Consider the following 12,241-nt stretch of genomic DNA (forward strand, 5'->3'; position numbering starts at 1 on the left):
CGAGTGAGAATTTGCTCAAACTCGGGTAGCCCTTGGGCTTAGTAGTCGAGCGAGTGCTTGCTCGAACTCGAAATAAAGTTAGCCCTTAGGCTTTATAGATAGTCCCCGAGTAATAATTTGCTCGAACTCGAGTAGCCCTTGGGCTTAGTAGTCGAGTGAGTGCTTGCTCGAACTCGAAAAAAAGTTAGCCCGTAGGCTTTATAGATAGTCCCCGAGTGAGAATTTGCTCGAACTCGGGTAGCCCTTGGTCTTAGTAGTTGAGCGAGTGCTTGCTCGAACTCGAAATAAAGTTAGCCCTTAGGCTTTATAGATAGTCCCCGAGTGAGAATTTGCTCGAACTCAGGTAGCCCTTGGGTTTAGTAATCGAGTGAGTGCTTGCTCGAACTCGAAATAAAGTTAGCCCTTAGGCTTTATAGATAGTCCCCGAGTGAGAGTTTTGTGACGACCTGAAGGAGTCATCACCTGTTTTTCTCATTCATTCAGTGCTTCCGAGGCCTTGAAAACCTCATTTTAGTCGCCTCGAATTGCGAGCGCAGTCAGGGCGCGTAGCCGGAAAGCTTAAATATGAATTCTGTGTGAAAAATGATGAATTTTGATGTTAATATGATTACAGTTGACTTTGGTCAATATTCTGGGTAAACGGACCCGGACCCGTGATTCTACGGTCCCGGAGGGCCCGTAGAAAAATATGAGACTCGGGCATATGCCCGGAGTCGAATTACGAGGTCTAGAGCCCGAGAAATGAATTTTTCTGTGAAATTGCTTTTCTGAAATTTATCAAGGGAACTGGAATGAAATTTGATTAAAAGACTGTGGTATCGGGCCCGTATTTTGGTTCCGGCACCCGGTACAAGTCTTATATATGGTTTAAACGCTTTCTGTAAAGTTTGGTTGAAATCGGACGTTGTTTGATGTGTTTCGGACTTAAAATGGAAAAAAAATTGATGTTTTATGAAAATTGGGAAGAATTCATGAGTTTTGAGGCTTGATCCGTTGTTTTTGATGTATTTTGGCGATTTGATCGCACAGGTAAGTTCGTAGGGTGTTTTTGGAGTTATGTGTATGTTCGGTTTGGAGCCCCGAGGGCTCGGGTGAGTTTTGAGTAGGCCCCGGGAGGTCTTAGACTTAGAAATAGTAGATGTTGCAGGTTCAGGGAGTTGCAGGCTCCAGCGAGCCCGCGGTCCGCGGTGCGTGTTGCGCGGACGCGGTCGCCTTAGTGCGGTCCGCGGTGGAAGCTGCATGGCCGCGGTCGTCCATGCGCGGTCCGCGTAGCTAACTTCAGAGAGCCAGCATTTCCCAGGTCTACCAGCGCAGCCACGTTCCCCTTTGTGCGGTCCGCGCTGGAGAGTTCAGAGAGTGGTATTTGTACAGTTCTTCAGCGCGGCCGCGGTCCATTTTTGCGCTGTCCGCGCTGGGTCTTCAGAGGGTATATAAGGTCTGGAATTTCAGTCATTTATCACTTTTTCAAAACCCAAAACATAAGAGGCGATTTTCCAAACGATTCTTCTTCTCCAAAACGATTGGTAAGTGATTTCTAACTCATTTTCTTTACTTCTTATCATCTTTAAACATAATTTCAACTTCAAAACAAAGATTTTAATGGAAAAATTTGAGAATTTTGGGTAGAACCTAGGTTTTCTATAATTTGGGGTTTTGGACCTCAATTCGAGGTCCGATTCCAAAATAAATTGTATATGGGGGAATGGGTAATCGGGTTTCGGTTCGAACCTCGGGTTTTGACCATGTGGGCCCGGGGGGCATTTTTGACCTTTGGGGTAAATGGATACAAAAACTATAATTAGACATTGGGTTTGAGTTGTTTAGCACGTATTGATAACGTGAAGTCATTATTGCGTAGATTTGGTTGAGTTGGAGCCGAATTCGAGAGGGAAAGCGGTTGTTGAGGATTGAATTGGCCGTGGAAGTTGAGGTAAGTATTTGGTTTAACTCTAGCTTGAGGGAATAGGAGTTGAGTCTTGTTTGCTATTTGCTAATTGATCGAGTACGATGTATAGGCATGGTGACGAGTATCTATACATTGGTGTCTAGCATGACCGTGAGTCCTTAAAGGGTGATTATCCTGATTTTGTGTGAATTCCATGTTAATTGAGGACTTTTATATATTGTAAAGAACATGTGAAAAACATTATGATTATTTGATTTTCGTGGTGTATTGGCTTGGTTGTAATACGAATTGAAAAGGTATCTGAGATTATAAGATTCATGGAAGCATTGGCTCAAGTGATAAAGTGAGATGTGAAGTAAGAAATGGAAGAAAGCTAATGAGTTATTAGTTATTCCCTTGCCGGGATGTTTTGCTGCTTGGTAGACTTTTCTCCATTGCCGGGATATTGAAATTGTTGTTATTGTTCCCTTGCCGGGATTCCTATTTTGTTTGTCTATTCCCTCACCCCATTGTTTGTGATTGTTGTTTGGGTGAGGATGAGTGATAAAGCACGAAGGGTGATGCCGTGCACGATTGTGATATGAAAACTAATGCACGAAGGAACATTCCGTGCCATGTTATGAATACTAATGCACAAAGGAACATTCCGTGCCATGATATGATTACTAATGCACGAAGGAACATTCCCTGCCATGATATGATTACTAATGCACGAAGGGACATTCCGTGCCATGATATGAGTGTTATGCACGAAGGATCATTCCGTGCCATCATTTTGTGAGGTAAAGCACGAAGGGTGATGCCGTGCACTTTATATGATTGTTTTGGTGAGAACGAGAGTAAAAGCACGAAGGATGGTGCCGTGCAACTGTTGATTTTCCTACTCTCCTTGATATTGTAGTTGTACTGTTTCATCCCTTATTTATTGTTTTTATACCTGAACTGTTACAGCCCCTACAGCATGCTCCCCTCCCTCTTGACTGGTTAATTTCTGTATACCTTTATATTGCATACATATATATATTGAACTGCACAGGTTTGTTTGGTAGCCCGGTCTAGCCTCGTCACTACTTCGCCGGGGTTAGGCCAGGCACTTACCAGCACATGGGGTCGGTTGTGCTGATGCTACACTCTGTGCATCTTTTTGCACAGATCACGGTGCCGGAGCAGATTTTGGACAGCAATAGTAGATTTGGGAGCTGACTTAAGTCCAGAGACACCGAGGTAGCCTTGCTGACGTCCGCAGGCCCGGAGTTTCTTCTATCTTTACTTTAGTTTGTTATCCTTTGTACCGGCACAAACAAAACTATGTTTTTATTCAGACATTGTATTTAGCATTCCCTAGATGTTCGTGAGTTTGTGACTCCAGTCCTTGGGTAGAGTTGTATTGAACTTCCGCATTGTTTTCAGTTTATTTATATTTAAGACTTCCGCTTTTCTATTAAATGTTTCGTTGTTTTTATTAATGTCGAGGTTGCTAAAAGAGATAATAAATAATTGGCTTGCCTAGCTCCTAATAGTAGGCGCCATCACGACTCTCGAGCGTGGAAATCCGGGTCGTGACAAGTTTGCTCGAACTCGAGTTAAGGTAGACCTTGGGCTTTTTATGTATTGGCCCTTAGGCTCTTTGGATCGGCCCTTAGGATCTTTTGTATTGGCCCTTAGGCTCTTTGAGTTGGGCCAATTCGGCCTCTAATAACGGCTATAATTTTTCCCTATTTTCAGCTAAAAGACTTAGTGAAATTTTTTCTATGCCTTAGCATGTATTTTTTTGTACCCGTTGGGTTCTTTGAAGGTTCGACCGATTGGAATCTTATTTATAATTCGTTTGTGTTACGATAATCGAATACCTCTTGAGGCTTTTTCGAAGGCTGATGTTATCAAAGCCCTTTGTCATTTGCTTTTGCCGAAGGTATCCTGATTTTACCAATTTTTCAAAGTGTTTGAAGGCCTGTAATTTAATGGCGGAAGTCGGACGTCTCCAAGCCGCGTTATTTTGGCCGTAGCCTTTTTATATGACCGTAGTCTTTAATATGGTCGTAGCCTTCGGGTATGTCTCTTGGACTTGTTTTCCGATAACCTTTTGAACTTGTTCGAAATGTTAGTCCCCGAGTATGATGGCCTTGGCCTGCTACTTCGGGGGTGCCTCTTTGAGGTCTTATTATTTCGAACTCAGATAGCTCGAGTAAATAGTCCTTGAGTGTTTGAGACATGCTTGCACTTAGGTTAAGATAGCCCTTGGGCTTTTATGATCGAGTGAGGATTTTCTCAAACTCGAAGTAAAGTTAGCCCTTAAGCTTCATAGATAGTCCCCGAGTGAGAGTTTGCTCGAACTTGGGCTAAGGTAGCCCTTGGGCTTTTGTATTTGTTACGGATTTCCGATGTCTCCGATCCGCGTTAATTTTGCCGTAGCCTCTTTAGTTCAGAACTTGCCCTTTGGGCTGATCTTCCGTTTCACTTCGAGCTTGCCCGAAGTGTCAGTCCCCGAGTGGGGTGGCCGTGGCACGCAAAATCGAGGATTGCCTTTAAGGTCTTATGGTCTCGAAATGTTAGCAGTTTGATTCCATTTGCTTTTGGGACAGCAGTTCTCAATCATGGGTCAGTTGTTCGAATTTCCGCCGTGGTCGGCCCTTAAGCCTGTTTACACAATAGATCAAGAGTATAAAATATGAAAATTTTATAAAGGCAGGGGATATCAACAAGGAAAAGCACTTCTCTTGATAGATGACTATACATGCGCACATGCTTGATGTCTAGGGCTCGAGTAACCTATACGGGCACGGTTCTTCTGACCGTTTGGCCCTTACAACACTTTCCTATCGAGGCCCGTTGTCACGAAGTGATTCCCTTGCCAAAGAGAAGATATTCAAAGGTAATGCCCTCTAGTATTCGCGGCTTGCTGTAGGGAACCTCGGATACTCCTGAATAGCTTTTAGTTAGCACGAACAACGGTTGCCTCGTTAAAAACCTCGCCGGAAAAACCTATTTGGGACAATAACCGGTCTAAGGGAAAAAGAGTGCAACACGTGCTTCAAGATCCAGAGCTTCGTGCCGATCCTTATCGATAGCCTGCAAGTGTGAGTCAAAAAATAGAAAAGGTTGGACTGGGGTCGTACCTTTATTCGGACATTGGATACTTAACGTGATCTTCCTCGGCATCAAGCCCCCGCGAATTTTGACCTCGATCATTTCTCCTCTAATTTCGTGTGAAGCTTTGCCCAGAACCGCTGCCTCTATAGTCTTCGTTGTACGGTTGATATCGATCTCTATTCGACCTCGAATCTCGATCGATATCCCTTTTGATCCTATCCATGATCCTGCTAGGATAAACGGACCCCGAAGGAGTCCCCAGTTGATCGTCTTCGACTCTAATCTTCGACTGATACAGATTATGTACGTCGGCCCAAGTGACAGCCGGGTACTCGACTAAACTTTGCTTCAACTGCGGTGACGCTATGGAACTCTGAATGTTGAGACCTTGAGTGAAAGCTTGAGCAACCCAGTCATCGGTGATCGGAGGCAAATCCATTCTCTCCGCTTGGAATCGACATACGAATTCCTGGAGTATCTCGTTATTTTTTTGCCTTATCTTGAAGAGGTCTGACTTTCTTGTTGCAATTTTAATGGCTCCGGTGTGTGCCTTTACAAAAGAATCTGCAAGCATAGCAAACGAATCAATAGAATTAGAGGGTAAGTTATGATACCATATTAAGGCACCCTTCGATAGAGTCTCCCCAAACTTCTTCAGCAGTACAAACTCGATTATGTCGTCTTCCAAGTCATTTCCCTTTATGGTGCATGTGTAAGAAGTAACGTGTTTATTTGGGTCAGAGATTCGTTGTATTTAGGTATATCGGGCATACAGAACTTCTTTGGGATGGGCTTTGGAGCCGCACTCGGAGGGAACAGCCTTTGTACGAATTTCTTGGCATCCAATCCCTTCAAGATCGGGGGAGCTCCCGGTATTTGATCGACACAGGAGTTATAAGTCTCCATTTTTTTGTCATTATCCTCAATCCTTTTGTCGACGGACTCGATCCTCTTTGTGAGCTCTTCGAGCATCCTCATAATAGTGGGGTCAGTCCCCGAGTCATTTCTGTTCGACCTCTCTAGCGCTGGTTCAGCATACCGAGTGTCTTCTGGTTCAGTTACACTCGGGGTTTTATTCTGACTTTGAAGTTGAGCGATGGCGATCTGCTGAGCTTGCAGCATCTCAAATATCACTTGGAGACTGACTCCCCCATCTCCTATTCCTGGTGTTCCTTGGCCCCTAGATCGGGCTTCCCTGCGTACACTCCCTCTGGGGTCTGCACCTAAATCTGTATTTAAAGCAATGAGCGAACTAACGTCAACTGGTTCCAGATTTGGCACTTCCCCAGGGTTTATTGGTGATACACCGACCCCTGCATTGTTGTTTACCCCATGAAATCCAAAACCTTCGTTGTCGTGAACTGGTGTATTTTGCGAATTTGACATGTTTAATCCTGAGAATCAGAAAATCTTGACAAGAAAATGTGTAAAAACAACGTGTGTAACGAGAATCAGTAAAGAAATAATCACTATTATCTTTAGCCCCACGGTAGGCGCCAAACTGTTTACCTCGAAAATACGAATAACAATTAAATTTGATTTATGGTTTTAAAGATATGTGATTAAATTCAATACCAATTTGATGTTCTAAACGTCAATACCACACAAGAGGGGGCGGGTGATTTGAGTGGTACCCAATTTTCGCTCTAGAAGAACCTGGTTCTTCTAGATGTACTAACTACTGTTGTTTGCGGAATAATAAATACAGAAAATAAAGAACACAGAGATTTTACGTGGAAAACACCTGGCTCAAAAGGTGAAAAAAACCACGACCTACTACTCAGTAGGATTTTCCCCAACACTTCACTAAATCACTGAGCCAAAACAGCATTTACAAAACTCTTTGTAAACCTAAGGATTACCTCTAATCCCGTTGTAGCAACCAGCCTCTAACTGTTGCGACAACTTCAAGTTAACTCTAACTTGAATCCTCAAAATACCTATTACAATTGCTTCTAGATAAAGCTGAAAGGTACAATATGAAAACACCTACTACAATTGAACTAGAATTAAAGAAAGACACATAAAACTCTTTATGGAGCTGGTTTTTCAATCTGGTTCATGTAGCTTCAGGTTTGCACACTTGAATCACACACGAATTGCTTGCAAAAAGCCTTGCTAATTTGCTCTCAATTCACGTTTAACTTCTGCGTTTTTGTGCAACACTATAATGTGAGAACATCCTGCAATTTATAGAGTTAGTAGATGAAGAAATAACTAGAGTTTTGATGCAACTCTTCCTTGGTGGAAGAGTTCTAGTTGATTTCAACTTCTAACTCCTTCCCTATCTTGGATAGTGTTCTCTTTGATTAAGGACTCCTTCTCCTTATCAATTATGCAACCTTTTCGATCAGGAGATATTAAATACACCAAGTTAAGCTTATCTCCTTCACGTGCAACCCACATGCTCGAATCTGCCCATTTTTGTGCACCTGAGTGATGGACCTGGTTCATCCTGAGTTCCTTTGTCAGTCTTCAAAACTAACCTTTACTTGGGCCAACAAATTCCCCCTTTTTGATGATGACAAACTCTGTGCTTTTCATAATCTTAGGCCATGTTTCAACTCAGCTCAATATCAACACAATGTTAAAAACTTTTTTCATTTTTATCACTTATCATCAAGGACCAGGTACATTAGGTTATAAACATCACTTGTTTAAAGCACAACCTTTTTCCCTCTTTTGGCATCATCGAAAAGTTGCATAAAAAATGTGAGATAACCAAATTTTAAAGCTTACTCATGGCCACTGGGGCTACTTCAAATGCAATCATGGATTAGTCATCATAGATCAAGCTAAGAATTTTTACCATCAAAGAAATATAGACAAACAGTTAGAGCAAAAGGCAGTGAATTTGATTGATGATTGATAAGATTCTACCACAAAGCATAAGAAGAAATAAAAATACTAAAATTATGAGCAAAGGAAACAAAACGTCCCGAACTGGGTCACTGGTTGATCTACACTAGGTTAGGACTCTTAAGGCTTGGAAGAGGTAGGGCTGAGTTATTTGCTTGGAGAAGTTTCAGCATGTCTTGAAGAATTCCATCATTCTTCTCCTTTTCCCTTGCAAGTTCAGTTCTGAGAACATCTCTCTCAGATTCTACCTCAACCAATCGTGTCTTCAGCCTTGCTATCTCAATATCCTTTTCCTCACTCTCCTGTACCAAGACTCTGGCTTTGCTATTGATAGGTGTCTTTTTAGATGAACCAGTTCATTAGGAATGACATTGACTTCATAATCGCAAGCAAGCAGAGTATTAACCCCAAAATGATCCTTTCTTGTACTAACCTCCCACTTCTTCATAGGTACATTGAAATGTTCAAGCACATTTGTGAGAATGAAACCATAGGGAATGGCATGGGTTTTGGTGACATTGATAACCCTATCAGTAGGTCCGCGAGGGTTTCCTATTCAGATGGAACATGTTCATCTATATTTTTTCCAAGTTGAACCAACCCCTCAGCAGCTTTGCTAGACCCACTTCCCCCTGTTTTGCTCACACTCCCTTCTATTTCACTAAATTCCTCTCCCCAAACAACCATTGCCTCAGTTTCTTTTGTTAGACCAACAAGAGTGGGTGAAGAATCAGCCACTCTTGTCCCCTTTCCCCTCACAGTACTCCTAGCGCCCTTGCTCTCTTTTTTTTCATTTTTACCACAAACTTCTCCAGATTATGTAGTCTCAACACCTGCTATACATCCTACAAATCTATTCTCCAAATATGCAGCAACTTTAGAAATTGTCTCAGGAGAAACTTTAGAATCAGAAGATACTTGTTCAGTTTCGGAAGACCTACTTTCTTCCCCCTTAGTAGCAGATTTAAATAAATCTTCAGATTTCTAGGATTCTTCTTCCTGACCTGCTTGCAATTGCTTGTTTATTTTCTTGATCTCCTCTCCATAAGAGGTGTTTGACATATCTAGGCTAGGGTATGAAAAGAAGAGAATTAGATTGTGTCTGGAAGATGAAAGAAGAATGAGAGTTTTTGACGGCTTGAGAGAGATGAAGTAAGAAATACACTAAAGTTGATCAATATACAGAGGAATAATTGATGGGGTAACTACAGCTTTTCAAACTCTTAGAAGTTTAATCAAACTGAAATTCAGTTTTGAAGAGACGTTGGAGTGTATCCCTAGAATCTAGATACTTCTATTCGGTTGGGACTCTTTTGAATGGGACTGGTTCACTTGTAACCGATAAGTCCAAAAGGAGTTTGGTATTTTGTAGGACTCTGCTCCTGATCCAAATATAGTTATTTCAAATTATGCAGAGTGCAGAAAACATACCGTGTTATCTTGATGAACCAGGTTCTTCACTGATAATTCTCTTGTATGAGTCTAAATTTGCCAAAATAGAGAAAATATCATTAGTGATTAATGAGTCATTTTAACACATGGCACAAGAGTATACTATGAAAAGTATGAGACTGAGCAAGATTATACACAATTTACAGAATTTCTAACCCAAATTTTTTTTTCGTTTAACCTTGAACTGGTCCTTTTAGGTGATCTTAATCATCCCTAATTCTAACTTGTTCCTCTCAAAGTGATCTCTACTTAAGGCTTTTGTGAAGATGTCAGCTTTGCTTGTTAGTAGCACAAATCTCCACGGTGGTCAGGCTTTTCTCATAGTTGTCCCTCAAAAATGGTGCCTAACATCTATGTACTTAGTTCTCTTATGATGAACTGATTTCTTTGTCATACTAATAGCACTAGTGTTATCAAAAAAATAGGGATGCAACCAACATCAATTCCAAAGTTCAATAATGGTTGTTTGATCCACAACAATTGAGCACAACATGAAGCAGCAGCAACATACTCAGCTTCAGCAGTAGATAAGGCCATTGAATTTTGCTTTTTGGTAGCCCATGACACAAGACATGAACCAAGAAAGTGTGTCATACCTGAGGTGCTCTTCCTATCCACTAGGAAACCTGCATAATTAGCATCAGCATATCCCACTAGGTTAAAATTACTAACTTTTGTATACCAAAGACAAAGGTCAGTGGTGCCTTTCAAGTATCTCAATATTCTCTTGACAGCAGTCAAGTGGGACTTCTTTGGATTTGCTTGAAATCGAGCACAAAGACCTATACTGAAAACAATGCCAGGTCTGCTAGCAGTAAGATACAAAGGAGAACCAATTTTTCCCCTATACAACTTCTGATCAACAGATGAACCAGGTTCATCTATATCCAATTTTGTGGATGTTGCAATAGGAGAGTCAATTTCTTTGGATGTTCCTTCCTGGTTTTATTACTGAGGAATAGGTTCATAGACAGGTTCCCTCGAGGTTTGAGGATCAGTTCCTCTCTAGTCAGTTCCCCCTGTCATGTTGCCCTGGGTAGAAGAACCTGTTCCATCACCTGTTCTTTCTTCTGGTGCAGCTTCAGTCTGGACTGTGATTTCACCATTTGAATTTCTTATCAGCCCAATCTCTTCATTATCTTATTCCTGCCTCTCAGAAAGAATGTTAGATTTAACAGAATAACATATACATTTTTTATACACACATAGTTCTTTTACTGTATATCTTATAAGCTTTACTATGTGAAGAATACTCCCTCATCACTTCTGGGATCACACTTACCTAGGGAGTCTTTATCATTATTGTGCGCAAAGCACTTGCATGTAAATGCCCTAATATGGGATATATTTAGCCTCCATTTAAGTGACTCATAGGGAATCTTCTTAACAAGAGGTCTAGTCATGAAACTATTTATGATGTAGCATGCAAAAATTCAGCAAACTTAGCATTTTCAAATTTAGTTCCATGATCAGACCTAATTGATGCAAGTTGATTACCTAGTTGTTTCTAAGTTTTTCTAACAAAAGAAGTAAACATGTCAAATGCTTCACCTTTAGATGTTAAAAACAATGTCCAAGTAAACCTAGAGTAATCATCAATAAGCACCATCACATATCTTTTACCACCTCTGCTTAATGTTCTCATTGGACCACAGAGATCCATATGGACCAGTTCTATCGTTCTGGTGGTACTTACCACTTTCTTGCATTTAAAAGAGGACCTTACCTGCTTCCGCCTTGCACAAGCCTCACAAACTTTGTCTTCCTTGAAGATGTTAGGCAGCCCTATCACCAAATCCTTGGAGACTAATTTGTTGAGTTGACTCAGACTTGCATGTCCAAGTCTCTTGTGCCAAAGGAGGGGATCATTGTCCAACACACTTAAGCAAGTGAGTTCATTGAAGTGTGGACAAATCTACAATGTATGTATTGTTTACTCTTTTTCCCTGCAAAACAATCTTGTCAATGGTAAGATTAATCACAAAATATTTGGTAGTGGTGAATGATACCAAGTTACCTTTATCACATAATTGTGATACACTGATTAGACTGTACTTTAGGCCATCTATCAAGTAGACATTCTCAATAGAGTGAGAATCGGTCTTACCTACCTTTCCAACCCCAATGATCTCACATTTCTTCCCATTTCTAAAGGAGACATTACCTCCTTTGAGGTCTTCAAGTGAAAGGAACTGGTTCTTGCTTCCTGTCATATGCTTTGAGCAACCACTATCCATGTACCATATTTGGCTGCTCCCTTTCACTTGGACCCATAAAAGGAAATCAGGGGTTAGTCTTAGGAACTCAAACTAGTTTGGGTCCCTTTCTATAGGCAAAAGGGTGAATCAGATTCCTTTTAGCCCAACCTGGCAGCCTATTTCTCCCTTGAACAAATTCTTTATTCTTTTTACTAGCCTTTTCTTTTGCAATACATTCAGATTTATAGTGACCAGTTTTACCACAGTGTGTGCAAATTATGTTCTCAGGAAGTGTGAGGTACTTACTTTTAGGATCCCACTTAGATGCAGGGTCCCATAGCCAAGTCCTCGCTTATTGCTACTATGGTGTTCGTGTAGCCATGAAAGTGCATCGGATGACCTATTCCATTTACAGGTTCTGTCTAGCTCGTGCTTAACCTTGTTTAGATCCTCCTTAAGAACTCTTATCTGCTCATCTCTTTTGTACAACTCATCTTTCATTTTTCCTACATTTTCTTCTAAAGTGAGTTGTGTGCGATCAGATTTCTTTTTACCAGTTCCTAATTTCAATTTTAGATTTTCAGATTTAAGCTCTAGGACTGTGGTGTCAAGTTCATGAACCTGGTTCTTCAACTCAGCATTTTTACTATCACTTTCACTAGTCCTAAGTTCCAGGTTTTTGCACTTAACTTTCAGAATCACACACTCCTTAGACAGTTGTTCCTTTTCATTGTTT

The sequence above is a fragment of the Nicotiana attenuata genome, chromosome 5, assembly GCF_001879085.1.
Source record: "Nicotiana attenuata strain UT chromosome 5, NIATTr2, whole genome shotgun sequence".
In the NCBI taxonomy this organism is placed as follows: domain Eukaryota; kingdom Viridiplantae; phylum Streptophyta; class Magnoliopsida; order Solanales; family Solanaceae; genus Nicotiana; species Nicotiana attenuata.